We start from the raw sequence: 15,436 nt of genomic DNA on the forward strand, positions 1-15,436 counted from the left end.
GGAGATGCAACTCAGTCCTCGCGAATGGCTGCTTTGTGGAATGCATACACAGTGCTACCAGGCATTCCCAGTTTTCAAGAGAAGCCAGAAAGCTGGTTTTTCTGTGAAATGTTCCTGATTTTTGAGACTCAGTTGTCAGCTCATCATGGAGATTGAAGATGTCTCCTGGATCAAAGAAAATACACCCAATGTTGGAATTTGGCCTGTGGACACCGGGTGGAGTGCAGATACCATCACTTATGGAGAAGGAGCCTCTCTCCCAGGCTGGCTGTTCCCAGGAAACCCCAAATTGCCCTGGAATCATGGTTCACAGTGAGGAGATTGTCCCCAGGGTGCGCTGGGCCATGTCTGCAGCTATTTAGTTGTCAATACCGGGTGGTGGTGCTGGTGAGTTGGGTGCGGCTGCACTGGCAGCTAGTGGGTAGAGGCCAGGCATGCGGCAAAACACCGCCAGCATGCGACACCCCTCATCCCATGATGCAGGTTGATCTGGCTCCAAATCCCAAGCAGGAGAAGCCTGGAGCAGAAGCGTCCTGGAGATGATCTGGGAAGGCCAGTTTTGTGCTGCCAAAACTCCTAACTCTTGAGCAATGGCCTTTCGGGATCACTTGTATGACCAATTGAAAATCCCATCCAAAGAGATGGATTTCTGGCCCAGAGGTCAGCCTGAGGGTGTCTCTAACATGCGGACCTTCTCGTTCCTGTTTCACATGCCTGAAATCACAGCCACATGAGCAGTACCACTTTCATCCTCACTCCACAGATGAGGAGACTGAGACAGACAGACGACACACACACACACAAACAACCACCCCCCCCCCCCGCCCCACACGCACACCAGCAAGTTGGCAAAGCCTGGATGTAACCTGGGGCAGTCTGGCTTCCAAACCATCCTGCTTTAATGACAGGGCAACATTATGAGACAATGAGGATGGAAATTATTTTGTGTTCTCTTGCACATCTGAGAGTTTGAGTTGACTGCTTTCTCTGCCTGGAACAATCTTTGCTTGGAAAAGTCTTACTCCTCTTTCCAGGCTCAGTTTGAGAAGTGTCTTCTCCAGAAGGCTTCTCCAGGCTGCTGAGATAGGGTCAGGCCCAAGTTGGAGGTCCCTCCCCCAACTAGGAGATCCCCCTGTCCTAGATCATCCCCCACCCCAATTGACTGTGACTGCTTCCTTTTCTAATTTAATATTTAATGAGCATCTATCATGCTATGCTAGTGCCTGGCACACACTTGGCAATGACTAGGCACTTGTTGATTGAAAGGATCAGTGAATGGTGGGTGTTCCCTGGCTTCCCTAGCTTTATTTCTGAATTTTGGGGTGTGTTTTTTAGTCCTTATGATGAGCCAGGTGCTGTTCTAAGTACTTTACATGTATTGACTTGCTTAATGCATGCAGTAGCCCCTTGAGGTAGGTATTAATATTGTCCTTATTTGTCCTCATCTACTCGGGTTATCAGGCTTAGGCAGTGAGGTGTTTGGCCAAAGTCACACAGCTCAAAAGTGGCAGGAATGTCCCAAGAGACTGTTGTGAATGCACTGACTATGCAGGCCTGAAGACAGAATGAGTTCTGTGCTTGTCCTGTCTCTCTAGAACCCCTGGTGAGGACTTTGTGAGCTATTGTCATGTGATTCAGGACAGATTCAGGCATCAAAGAAACATTTCACTGAAAATCTATGATATGGGAGGCACTGAACTAGATGAGGTGGTTGTTTCATGTGTATTTTGCATCTCTTGTTTAGATAGTCACCTGTTTATATCCCATTGATATGAACGTACAGTTGATCTTTTTTTCTTATTGATTAGCAATTACTCTTTATATGTTAAGGCTTTATACCATGTTTGTCACATTTTACATATTTTCCCTAGTTTATATCAATTTTGTCATTCCTTACCTTGTTTATATTTTATTTGCTGTTCAAAGTCTTTTATTTTGATTTTTAGGTAGTCAACTCTTCTACGTAGTTTCAGTCTTCCGGGCCATACCTCAAAAGATTCTTTCCATCCCCAAGGTTACAAAATATTCATTCATATGTATTTTTCTATTGCTTTTAGTTTCATTATTTTATTTATTTGCTTACTTGTTTACCTAACATTTCAGTCTTTGGTCCACCAGAAATCAATTTAAGCATACTGTGTGAGGCAGGAACCTCACTTTATTTTTAGGTCTACTTTTACATTCTCAATAAAAACTCACTGATGGCAGCTTTGCCTAACATAGGCAGCCACAATCTTTACAGTGTCCACTGGGCCACTCAACTACACCACGTTGCCTTTCAGTTGCCTAAGACATAAATAAATACATATACTTATATAGAATATATAACTTTATGTGTGTGTGTGTGTGTGTGTATATCATTCAGTTATTGTGGTTGCAGAACACTCCAGATTTGTGAAAGATGCGTTGTTTTAGGCATGTACTTAAAGGGGATACAGTCCTGCCAGCCTCTGCCATTTGCCCAGCCCACAGCCATCACGACACTGACCCCCCACCTTCCCAGCTGGCAAGTCAGCACTTTACTCACATGACTGGCAGAGATCCCTTGATGCATATCAATTAAAATCATGAGATATCAATGTTGGTGATTTGATTGGCAAAGGTGAAAGAGCCCGGCAGTTCCTGATGTTGGCAGATGTGGAATTGGGTTTGAGAGTGGAAATGGGGTGAGGAGATGGTGCTCAAGGGCCATCTGGGAGTCGCTGGTGCGGCTGCCCGTCATTGTGCTGTGGGCTTTGTATTCATCCGTTAGGTCCTACAACCACTGCAGGAGGTGGGAGCTGTTACTACGTCCATTTTGCAGAGGAAGAGGAGGAGGTGAAGGAACTGCAGCCGCTGGGCTCACCTGCTTTTCAGCCTTGCAAGCAGTTTGGTGCAGGTGCCTCAAGGCGCGCTTCCTCAACGAAGATTCCCCGATTCTCGGCTAGGGATTGGGGCCAGGGAAGGGAGCAGGGAAGGGTGAGCAGATTCGGGATGAGAGTATCTATCACAGGGGTGGTTTTAAAAGTTGGAAATAGCCTCCAAGTCCACTACTGTAAAAATCAGTGAACTCTATTATGGTTTTATGTACAGCATATTACACAGTATTTCTATTATATTGTATAGGATACACTACAGTATTTGTACAGTATGATATCCTGGGCCATTATACAGCTCTTAAAGAATTATAAAAGAAATATACTCTTTTGATACATAGAGTTCCCCATATATTACTGGGTATAACAAGGCAGGTTACAAATTATATGTGTTGAATGATGTCATTTTTAAAAATACATAGGCCTAGAAAAAAATGGAAGTGGGAGCCTGTTTCTCAGGCTTGGTGCTGACATTTTGGGCTAGAAAATCCTTTCTTGTGGGGTATGTCTTGCTTAGGATGTTCAGATCACCCCAGGCTCTGCCCACCGGATGCCAGTGAAACTCCTCTCACTCCGTCGCCTTCCCAGTTCTGAGAGCAAAAGAGACCTTCGATCACGGACAGCAGCACCCAGCCGGGAACCACTGGGCCAGAACACCGCCCTCCTCCTTCCCGCCCTCCCTGCGTCCGGGTTTTAATTGAAATGTCGCCGCCTGAGTGGCCCTCCTTGCCCACGCCGCCTTCCACGGCACCCCCTGCCGCCCACCCACTCTGCGCGCCTTGCCCTCTGGCTCTTCCTCACTGGACCTGGCACGACCTTGCGCCCCCTGCACACTGTCTGTCTGTTCTCTGCCCGCTATCCAGGGGTGGAAGGTCCTGAGGGCAACGACTTTGATTAGACTCCTGTATTTCTTGGTGGAGGGCAGTGCTCAACACGCAAAGGGGGTTCAGTATGTGTATGTTAAATTAGTGAATGCTGTAGACCAAAGCCAGCATTTTTGAGCCCCTACTGTGTGCGAGGCTCGTAAGTGCTTCACTTCTATTAACTCATGTAATCTTCCTGATAACCCTGGGAAGTGGGTTCTGTTATTACCCTCCCTGTTTGACAGGGCCGGGAAATGAGGTCATAAAGATCATGTAGCTGGCCAAGGTCACATCTTTCTAGGTGGCTGAGTGCAATTTGCTCTTCCAACACCACTGAGATTAGCATTTGAGATCGCATAGATCCTTGCACACCCGTGGGGGGAAAGCAATGGGATAAATTCTGCGTGTGGGGTCAAAGAGACATGGGTTTTAAATTTCAAGGGACACTGTCCAAGTAAATGCTCTCCCTGAAGGCACATCAATTTGCACTCCATCCAAGTGTCCTGCATTTATTTTATAAGCAGAAAAATGAAAATAAATACATAATGATGACACAGTGTTCTTTCTGAGAGCTCCCAGGCAGAGCAGAGGGCCCCTCTGCGTGTGAGGGCAAGGAGGCGCTGCCACCCGACTGGGCTCACTCCTTAGGAACTCTCGCTTCTGCTCGCTCCCTCTTTGGACCCAGACGTCCCTCCATCCCCTCACCCCAAGACAACAGCCACTGACTGACATGGAGAACATACGGCCAGTCGCCAGTCGAGCTGAGCTGTGGGCGGGTTTTAAGTGCCACTGTCCGAGAGCCGTGAGCAGGGTGCCTCAGCAGTGGGGTTGTTGGTCCACCAACTGAGAAAGGGAGCAGGGCATCAGGGCCACGCCGGTCCCCCACCCAGGACACCTGCATCCTTCAGGTTTCGGCCCAACTGTCCCTTCCTCCCGGAGGCCCCCTTTGGAACAAAGCAACTGTAGGGGATGGAATGGTGCCTCCACCCAGAACCTCAGAATGGGACCCTTACTTGGAACAAGCATCTTTGTGGGTGGGTGTCATTATGGTAAAGATCTTGACATGAGGTTATCCTGACTAGAGTGGTCTTTAATCCAATGATGACTGTCCTTACAAGAGACAGGAGAGGAAAAGCAGACAGTCACCCAGGGCAAGACCCTGCGATGATGGAGGCAGAGACAGGGTGAAGGAGCTGCAGGGAAGTCAGCATCCACCAGGAGCTGGAGCAAAGCATGGGGTGGAGTCTCCCTCAGCCTCTAGAAAGAGCCAGCCCTTCCCGCACCTTGATTTAGAACCTCTGACCTCCAGAATTGTGAGAGAATAAATTTCCGTTGTGTTAAGCCACCCAGTTTGTGGTGATTTGTTCTGGCAGCCTCAGGAAACACAGCTTTCCTGCCTCTGCATCCTGGCTCTGACAGCTGTGGGCAATGTGGCTACAGTTGTGGGCAATGTGGCTTGTCTACAGCGGGTTATTTCTGCCCATGGGCCTCAGTTTTCTCATCTGTGAAATGGGCATTCTGGCTGTGGTTGCATGAGGTTGTGGTGAGGATTACATGAAACAGTAAATGTAAGAATTTGGCTGGGTGCCTGACGCCTAGTAAGTGCTCAATAAATGTTAACTATTCTTACTCTTTCATCGGTCTGGACTGTGTCCCCAGAGGTCCTGAGTTAGAATGAACTGAGGCCAAAACACTCTCTTCAGGGTCTGTGTCCAAGATGTTCATGGTTTATTGGTCGTAGCACAAAACAAAAACCTGGAATCAACCCAATATTCACCTGAGGGGTAGAGTGGTGTCCCCTGTGGTATGAGGCGAATATAGTGAGGAGTGGCGTGCACCCTTTGGAGGGGCATTTCCGAAACATTTCTGATTGCGTGAAAATGTTCTTGGTGAGAAGGCCGAGGGGCTGAAAGGAGGATGTAAATTGGATGTGCAGAATGATTATGAGTACATGGGAATAAATCTAGGAAAAGGGCTGAAAGGAAATAAGCGAAAGGTCGTAGGAAAGTGATTTCAATCCATAAATATGGGAAAGAAGGAAGGGGGAGAGATGAGGAGTTAGCGGTCCTGTCACAGTGCTGATATCAATCTGCCCAGGTGTGCATAGCAATTAATACCTCCCATGATATTTTATGTCCTTTATCCCAATCCATTTGGCGGCTTTAATAATCTCTGAGCTGCAGATCAAGTGTAAAATGCTCACAATCTCTACCTCCAATCTCAGCCATGCTCTACCTTTGCTCATAGGCTTAATTTCTGTTGGCCTCAGTTTCCCAATTTATAAAATGGAGATGATAAGGCAACCTGCCTCACTCAGTACCTGGCCTGGCACTTAGTAGGTGCTCAAAAAACTCAAGCTGCCATTGTTTACAAATGGGACAGGAGTCGTGTCCATTTCTGTGAAGAACAGCTCTCCGGGGCCACCTTCTCACCCTTGGAGGTTCCCATGGGCTGAGGATTTCCTAGGGACCCTGGCCAACCCCAGGGCAGGAGGGCAGGTAGGAAGGAGTTGGGGGAAGGATGCCCAGCCAGCATTCCTAACGGGGACAACTCCAGTTCATCTCTACACAGGACAGCTTCCTGGTTCAAAGACCAGAGGCCTTTAAAAAAGAAGGAAATAAGGGTTCTTGGACATCAAATGCTTCTGACAAACACTGTTTTGATGGTTTAAAAGTAAACGAATCCAAAAACATATGGATTGCATTTCTCCTGAAGGGCTGAAAAATTCAGAGGAAGAAAAGGGAGTTGTCTTGGGCCAAATGCATGTTGATTTTTGCCAATCTCCAGAATCTTTGGGAAATAATTGGAGACATGTCCTCACACCCCGACCAGTGCTAAGCTGTACCTTTTTTTTTAAAATTGCTGTTATGACTCACTGTTGAGTTGGTGATTATTTTTATCCAGTTAATGAAGGTAATCTATAAATTACCACTGACCCAGATTCATGATTTAATAAGATTTAAATTACACACCCATGCTCGCTCGGAAGAGTGGGCTGGGGCCTCTGACAGAACGGAAGGCAGGCAGCTGTCTGTTCTCAGAGGTCTTGCAGCTCAGAATGTCTACCACCGCCTTTCCTCCCCGGTCCGAGCTCCTGGCCTAGCCAGTGTGACATTTGGGGCCACCTGGTGGGTTTCCAGGCCCTGTGACTGCACACGGTCCTCGGTGCTGGCCTTGGGCTCAGCAAAGGATCCAAGCGGGGACCCAGAAGGCAAGCACCCTGCTCTGCCTCTGTCAGGCTCATGTGCCCTCCGCCGGCCTCGGGCCCCTCTCCGGCCCAAGTTTCCCCCTGCATGACATGAGACAGTACTGATCTTCAAGCCCAGGTTTCCCAAAATGGGCTCTGTGGAACTCCGGTCCCTGGGAATGCTGTGAGGGAAGGGCTCCATCCTCCAGCGTTTCTGAGCATGGTTACAGACCCCACCCAACTTGTCCATTCACTCCCCAGGCTCAAGGCCAAAGTCAAGGTTACCCCCACGCTCACCCTGCAAAGGCTGCAGCCTCCAGGAAGCTTTCTCCGAGTTTAAGAACCAGGTCAGATCCTGCCCCTCCCTTTCCAGCTTCTGTAAAGGTTCTTGTCCCTAAAACGAAATCACACTCCTGAGCTTGCGAGACGCCGGGGCCCTGCACCCAGAGCCGGCTTCCTGGGCCAGCAACCAGGTTAGTGGCTTGGGCCCGCACTCAGGAACCCAGGCCTCATTTAATTGCTGTGTTGTTTCTGTCTTGAAATTCTTAATTGGTTTTGCCCAAGGGGCCACATTTTTATTTTACTCTAGTCCACTCGTGGCCTGTCCGGCCAGGACCACGGCCTCCTTCTTCTCCCCACTCCTCTCACAAGGGCCTTGTTTCCGCTCCTCTGCTTCCTCCGTTAGGAAGTGACTGGAGCAGGGGCCCGAGGCCGGGCAGCGATCGCAGACGTCCTCGGGATAGTGGAAATCAGGGAACAGCGTTGCCTCCACGTAGGGCTCTCACCTCGGACTTCCCTCTGGACTGGGGGCCAGAGAGCCCTTCCAGGGTGGGGGAGGCAGGCAGGGGGGACCAGTTTCAAGTCATCCCTCGGTTTAGGAGACCTGTGATCTTGAGCAGGTAGAATGAACAACCTTTCCCTGTTTGCCTGGGGCTTTCCAGCCAGGTTTTTGCATCAAAAACCCCATGTCATGGGAACCCCATTAGTCCCAGGCAAGCCCTAAAAGGGGCCCAAACAAGTTCCATCCCTATGCTACTCCCAGTCCCCCACCAACAAGCTCCCCAGCCTCTTGGGGAGTAGGTTGCAGCCCCATCCTGCACCTACCCACGCAAGTCCCCTGTGCCCTGTCGACACCACTGTGTCTCCATTCCCTGCAGAGGCCCCAGGCTGCTTACAGAAGGCCAGAGGGTATCTGGGGGAGCACCCCAGAACCCCCACATGTATCCACACAAAGCTCAGGACCAGTGTGGTCCTTCGCTGCCAGCCATGTGCTCAACATTGAAAGAATGCTTCAGAAAAGACCCTGCTTTCTCCAAACCTGTTGATAAGACTTATATACGGTGCTGGCATTTGGAGAAATAGTTTGACCTTCAGTAAGACATGTCACTTCTGTCCCGAGTCTGGGGTCTTTGCCTGTAAAACGAGGTTAATGAACCCTGCTTACAGGGTCTTGTGAAAGGTCCTGGGAGAGCTCAGTGACACAGCACGTCCCTCTTAGGCCTGTAAGTGTCTGAAGCATCATTTCCTTGGTCACCAAAGACCAGCAAACGCCTGTGGCCTTTGGATTTTCCTTTGTTTGTGACATTAAGGGCAAAGCCGGGGTTGTCACTCAGTCTCTGCCCCTCATGGATGAGCTTGAAAATATTTGTCTAGTCCTGTTCCCTACAGGAAGGAGACTAACCCCCTGACACCCAGCTGGGGACAACTTTTGATGGCCTTCCTTTCTTTCTTTTGTTGGCCAGAAACCATCCTTGGAAGATTCTGAAGCAATTAGAGGAAGGGATGGATTTATGTTAATGAGCAACTTTTTTTTTTCCTTTTTAACAAAATAACATGTTAGTTTATGGTGATCAGTTTAGAAAATGCAGATAATTAGGAAGAAAAAAGCAACGCCATCCAGAGCCTACTTCCCAGACATGACAAAAGACATTTACAGTCCCTTGTGGAACCCAAGTCCCGCCTGCGGTTTGTCCCAAGCACGTTGGCAGCTGTGGCTGGCTTGGTGGCTGGGGGAGAGGAGAGGTGTGAGAGAGGCGTTTTGGTAGTTTTTGTTTTTTGGGAATTTGGATGAAGGTGGAGTTCCGAGCAGTAATGAACAGTGTTAAAACGAGTTCCCCAAAAAAACATGCTCGATCCTCTCCCAAAACAGATTAGTTGTCATGTTTGATGTTTTTCAAGAGGATAAACTTTCGTTTTCCAGGAAATTGGCATGTTGACAGTCAATTTGTTAATATTTTAATAGGTTTTTTTTTTTTTTGCAGTATTCATTAGTACTTGCTCTAGAGTATGATTTGTCAGGTTCTCAGCATGAGCGACATTTGGGCCAGACACCTTGTCGTGCGGTTGTCCCAAGGGTTGTAGGATGTGCAGCATCCCTGGCCCCCGCCCCCAAGATGCCTGGATCAATCAGCCCTCCTCACTTCCCCCCCACCTTCATGACAACCAACAATGACCAGCACACCAATATCCCTGAGGGACAAAATCACCACCCATGGAGAAAAAACACTGTTCTAGAAAGTTCCTGGAGGAAGCATCCTTATAATTCTCTAAACATAAATAGAGCTTAAACTATACTTTATGATATTAGACTATAAGTGATGGTGTTTTTTAAGGGATTCTACTTAAGAAAGTAGCAAAAATGTCAGCAATAATAATATAACTGATGTTATAAGTCCCTGTCTTGGTTTGTGTGTGTGTGTATTTATATTTTAATATCCATTACATTTAATTACAGTTAGCATTGCATTACATTTACTGTTATGTTGCTAATTTCATTTAGCCAAAAAAAGGGGGCTTTGGGGAAATGTAAGCTTTTCATTTCTTTTCCTTCAATAATTGGTTTCCTGACTGAAGGACACTATTACATATAAGATATGAGGACAGCTTTTCCAACCGACTTGAAAAATGGTTGTTGATGAATAGAAAATAGTTCTTTAAGAGTTGTCCCAGAACATCACAGATGGGGATATCCTACAGGAAGTCATGACTGCCTTTGAGACAGTTCAAAAACAGGTATTTTATTCATTCCATGGCCAGCTGATTTTTATGGAAGTATGCCATGTTCAGGGAGCTCATCATAGGAGCATTTCAGATTTCCTTCAAATGGAGATGTGAGCGTGGCAGAATGAGGAGCTTTTTGTTCTTAGACTTGTCTGGCAGAATCCATAAATGAAAGGACATTTAATACAATTGGACAAATAAGGTTTGTCTTGGAGACTAATCATCTTGAGAATGATTTGTGAATAAATTGTACTGTGAAAAAGTCAATGTAGTGTGCAAGTATGCATGTGTGTGTGTGCAATTACATGTGCAAAACAGAGGCATTGGGCTATTTTCTTCGTTATTTCCCACTTTGGCCTCAGAAACAGAACTGATGCGAGGATCCTAGAGAATTTCTTTTTTTATTATGTCATCATAGGAATCCATCCCCCTGCATTGAAAAAGAAAGAGAAGAGTGAATGTATAACCTTCACTCTCCAACCAAGTTAAGTCATTCCGTAATAGATAGTACAGGAATCTTCTTAAAACAAAGGAAGACCACACTTTTTCAATTTCCAGTTCCACTTTGTTTTCTGTTGTATCCTGAGCAATTCTCCCAGCAAATACAACTTTTAGGGAAAAACCACTGACAGTGACCGAGGCTTATGAACAAGGCTGCTATGGACGGTTGAACAGGTTGTGTAATGCCCAAACCTAGGGGCTTTAGTGTGAATGGTCCCACCTGGAAAAAGGTGGTGCTGATACTAGGTACTTCCATAATGTACCTATCCACATTTATAGAAAACTCAGCCTGAGCAAGGACCTCCCCATTTCACTGGGGAGCTGTGAAATGAGCACTGCTCCAGAGAGGTTGCTTCCAGCTGCGGGGGGAGCAGGCATTGAGTGTTAAGAGACCTGAAGGGATCCTGTGGCATTAGAAATATTCTAACTGGTGCTGGGGAGGTGGCTGCACACGGGTCTAAATCTACTGATGTTCATTGAACTACACACTCCTAATGGGTGAATTGTATGGTATCTTAACTATACCTCAGTAAATCTGCCCTTTCTTTGGAGGGGAGGGGTGCAAGATCCACCCTCCAGAGCAATCAGGTGTCAGGAGGCGGGCACTGTTTCTTTCATTCCCACTTCACAGACCAGAAGAAGCAAGGCTTGGAGACGGCCAGTCACCTCCTGAGGTCACTTCTCTGCCTTGGGTCAGGGGATGTGCTAGCTCTCACTCCGGAGTGGGTTCTTCAGTGCGCAGGCCTGCAGCCCTGGCCCTGGGGGATGGCACCGCTTCCCTTCCTGGGTTCTGAGTCTGGCGTCTGCGAATCAGCCCATTCTCACTCTGCTTCCCAGCCTGGGTGGCAAACACCCACGCTGCAAACATGGATTGAGCAATGGAAAAGCAGGCGAGCCCAGCCCTCCTTTCTGCTGCCCCTAATCTAAAACACTGGGAAGGGAGCCACGGAGCGCCAAGAGCGCAGCTGCCGTCGGGTTGTGCCTTTTCCCAATGTGCATCTTGGACAAGTTTGATTTATTGTCCGTGTCCGAAGGGACCCTAAAACAATGCCGAGCTTCTGCTGGCCTGTCTGAAAACACGTTCACACACAGTCACCAAACCCAGCTCTGAATCACTCTCCCGAATTGCACAGGGATCTTCAAAGTCCCGTCTGCTGGGTTTCTAGCAAGACACGATTGTGGGTTGGGAACCATCATGGAAAAAGTGACTGAAGGCTATTTTTTGAATGTGGCAGTGGTTTTGAGGACAACATCATGAGGAGCCGCTTTTGTATTTTTCTTGTCATTGTGCTGTGATTCCATGGGGGGCTCGTGTAAAGCCAGGCTTCCAACACCCTCAGTAGAGGCTGTGAGAACCCGGGGCAGGCAGGCCGATGTCCGTCCAGCCAGTGGATGGCCTCTGGGGAACAGGGGAGGGCAGAGAGGAAGCTGACTGCCTTCCGGGCAGGAGCATGGCACGGGAGTCGGACTTCTCTCTCTGCTCAGCCTGTTTCCCCCACTTCTTCACAATTGGTACCAGTCAACCAATCGATCCACTGCCTAACTGTCACACAACACCATCAAACGGGTAAACAGACCATGGTCAGCTGGAAAACGGAATATTATTCAGCTATAAAAAGAAATGATCTATCAAGCCTTGAGACATGCTGGAACCTTAAAGTTCTTTCAGTAGGTGAATTGATAAACAAGCTGCTATACCTGTATACCGTGGGATATTATTCAGCTATAGAAAGAAATATGCTATGAAGCCAGAAAAAGACACTGAGGGACCTTAAATGGTTGCTAAGTGAGAAGAAGTCAGTCTGAAAAGTTACTTGCTCTCTTGATTCCAACGATACGAGATTTTGGAAAAGGCCAACTGTAGAGGCAATAAGATCAGCGGTTGCCAGGGATTGGGGACAGGGGGAGGATGGGCAGGTGGGGCATAGGGGATTGTGAAGGCAGTGAAACTATTCTGTATGACACTGTAATGGTGGATACCTGGTCATTATATATTTATCAAAACCCATAGAAGGTCCAACACCAAAAGTGAACCCTAGTGTAAAACTAGGGACTTGATTTAAAAGTGATATATCAGTGTTGGTTCATCAATTGTGACAAATGTGCCACATATTGCAACATGTTAATAATAGGGGAACCTAGGGTGGGGGGAAGCCAGGATGCATGGAAACTATATTTTTTGCTCAATTTTTCTGTAAACCTAGCAAGAACTGCTATAAAAAAGTGAAGCCTATTACTCTTCAAAAAATCATATCTATCCTCAAGCCTTCCAGTGGCCTCTTTTGACATCTGATACAAAATCCCAAGTCCTTGCCTCATCCTTTTAGAGGCTGACAAACTTAGTGGCTTCAAGCAACAATAAATATTTATCATCTCGCATGGCTTTTCTGGGTCAAGGATTTGGTGGTTGCAAAGCTGGGTGATCCTGGCTCCAAGTTTCTCACCTGGTTACAGTCAAGATGTTGGTCAGGGCTGCACATCTGAGGGCTTGATTGGGGCCGGAGGACCCACTTCTAAGGTGGCACAGTCATGGGCTGCCAGGTTGGTGTTGGCTGTTGGCAGGAGGCCTCAGTTCCTCTCCATTTGGGTGTCTCCATAGAGCTGGTTGAGTGTCCTCACAACATGGCGGTTGGTTTCTTCCAGAGCAACTGATATGAGAGAACAAGATGGAAGCCACAGTGCATTTTATGACCTCACCTTGGAAGTCACAAACTCTCACCGTGCTCTCCTGGTCACACAGGCAGTCATGGTTTGGTGTGAGAGGCACTAAGCTGAGAGGCCAGGAGGTGAGATGCCCTGGGAGCCATCTTGGAGGCTGGCCACTGGAGGCGTTTGCCCCATCGGATGCTTCTTGTTTAGGCCAAAATTGCTCAGTAACTCTGGTCAGTGACAGAATCTCCTGAGTGGTGTCCCTAGCCAGGCAAGTCATGGCTTGTCTTTTGGTTTTGACCATTTTTACTTTGTTTTTCTCATCTCAGACATTATTCCCTTGCATGGTAAGCCTTTACTGTTCGAATTTTACCTTCTGTCAGGGACAACCTGAGAGACCAACCCAAGCTGATTTAGCTCCTGTGACAGCAAGGGAGAAATTTATAATTAAAGTGGGAAGTAAAGGAAATTAATTTGTCTGGCAAAAGGCTATAAAGTAATTCTACTGCCAGACACAGAATCTGCCATGGGAAAACAGATGGGAATATTGTGTCAATATAACAAATGCCAAGAAGAATCAGGAAAGGCAACTGGTAGCTATTTAAATGGTTTTTCTGAAGTATTTTTTTTTATTGAGGCTACACAGAATGCCAAAACCAGCGATGGAAGTGTGAGGCTTTCTGTCAACCTGGGTGGCATGTGCAGACATGGTCACAACAAGGTGTAACCACTGCAAGTCACGTATAGAAATCAGGCAATGGTTTCCCAATTGATGGGCATGGAAGGCAGTTCTCAGAATGTGGAGAACTTAGAGTCCCCACCACCTGGTGCTTTGCATCCCGAGGCGTGGAATTGGCCAGGTTTCAGATATGTCCTGGCTTTCTGGTTTCAGCACCTTTTGGAGCAGCCCACCCGAGGAGAAGTGGTTAGGGGTTTGTAACCAAAGATAAATGCAGTTTTAAAAATAGCAGCATCCAAAATTCATGAGGCTTTACTAGAGGCAAATATGCCCTGGGCAATGAAGACAGGGGTCAACTCTGCAGTTTTCAGAAAATGTTCCTAAGTGTATGTGTAATGTGCAAGTCATAAAGCAAAGGGAATGATTTGATTGTAGGAGCATGTCCACTGAGCACAGCCATGTGCACCAAGCAGGGAGCATGATGATGACATGTGAGCTAAATTTAGAATATTCATCATCTGTAACCTCCTTTATGAGGGAACACCCTGTTTAACTTTGAAGGGTGGGCAGAGTGATAAAGGGGACCCTGACTAGGCCAGAGCGGGTGGGAGCGGTGAGGCGTCCCAAGGAACTGGCATTTAAGTGAAACATGAAGAGTGAGTTAGCCTTGACAGGGAGGGAGACAGGTCCTATTTTCCATTATAAGGATGAGGAAACCCTGCAGCTCTGCCACTTGACCTATGATTCCAGTCTTCCCTGGACATTGGTCAGCCTGTAAGCCCACAGGCCCCCCCACATCAACAACTCAGATTTCGTTATTAGCTATTCACACTTTAATTAGAAAACGAGTTCAAGTTAACAGTGATAACATGTGACAGGCCTGGCACCTGATGCTTAATCCTGCCATTATGCACATAATCCCAACAGAAACAAGAACAGTGATGACATGTGCCAAGCACCTGATCCCGGGGCCTTACCTGGACCAACTCATTTCCTCCTCACCTCTACCCTCTGCAGCACATGGGATCACCTTCTCATTTGGCAGAGGAAACTGAGGCCCAGAAAGGCTAAGTGAGTTGCCCAGAGTTGCGTCGGCAGTCAGTGGCAGAGCCAGGGTTGTTAACTGGAGAAATAGCTTCACGTCTGAGGCTATACGGCCTGCTGCCTTGACACCACCCTGTCCTGGTACTTCTCACCCCTTGGTCCTCCAGAGATGTTACCTATCTTGGCTGCCCAAGTAAAACTGCAGTCGCTGGGTGGAAGTTAGTTAAGTCAACATCTTTGGTGGCTAATTTGGCGACGTTTGTTTCTGGATCTATAGATCTTTGTGGGAGTGTACTGAATACTTTTCCCTAGAACCAGCAATAATGCCCTTCAGATGTCCTTGGACACAGGCATGAAAATGATACACGTGCAAGGGTATTCATGGCAGCACAGCTTTTAATAGCAAACGTGGAGGAACAGCCCCAACGTCCAATGTGCTTTAATTAGCTCACAAATGATGGACATCAGCAAACTGCAGTGCTATATGGCTGTAAAAACAGAACTGGGTCGTTTTCTCTGTACTGATTCAGCACAAAAGCAAGATGCAGAATGGTGTGGACAGCACACAACCCTTTGTACCAGAAAAAGATGGAATATAAGTATGAGTGTCTGTAAGAAACGTGGCAATCTCAAGGTGGTTTCCCAAGAACTCAGCAGC

The sequence above is a fragment of the Manis pentadactyla genome, chromosome 5, assembly GCF_030020395.1.
Source record: "Manis pentadactyla isolate mManPen7 chromosome 5, mManPen7.hap1, whole genome shotgun sequence".
Taxonomy (NCBI): domain Eukaryota; kingdom Metazoa; phylum Chordata; class Mammalia; order Pholidota; family Manidae; genus Manis; species Manis pentadactyla.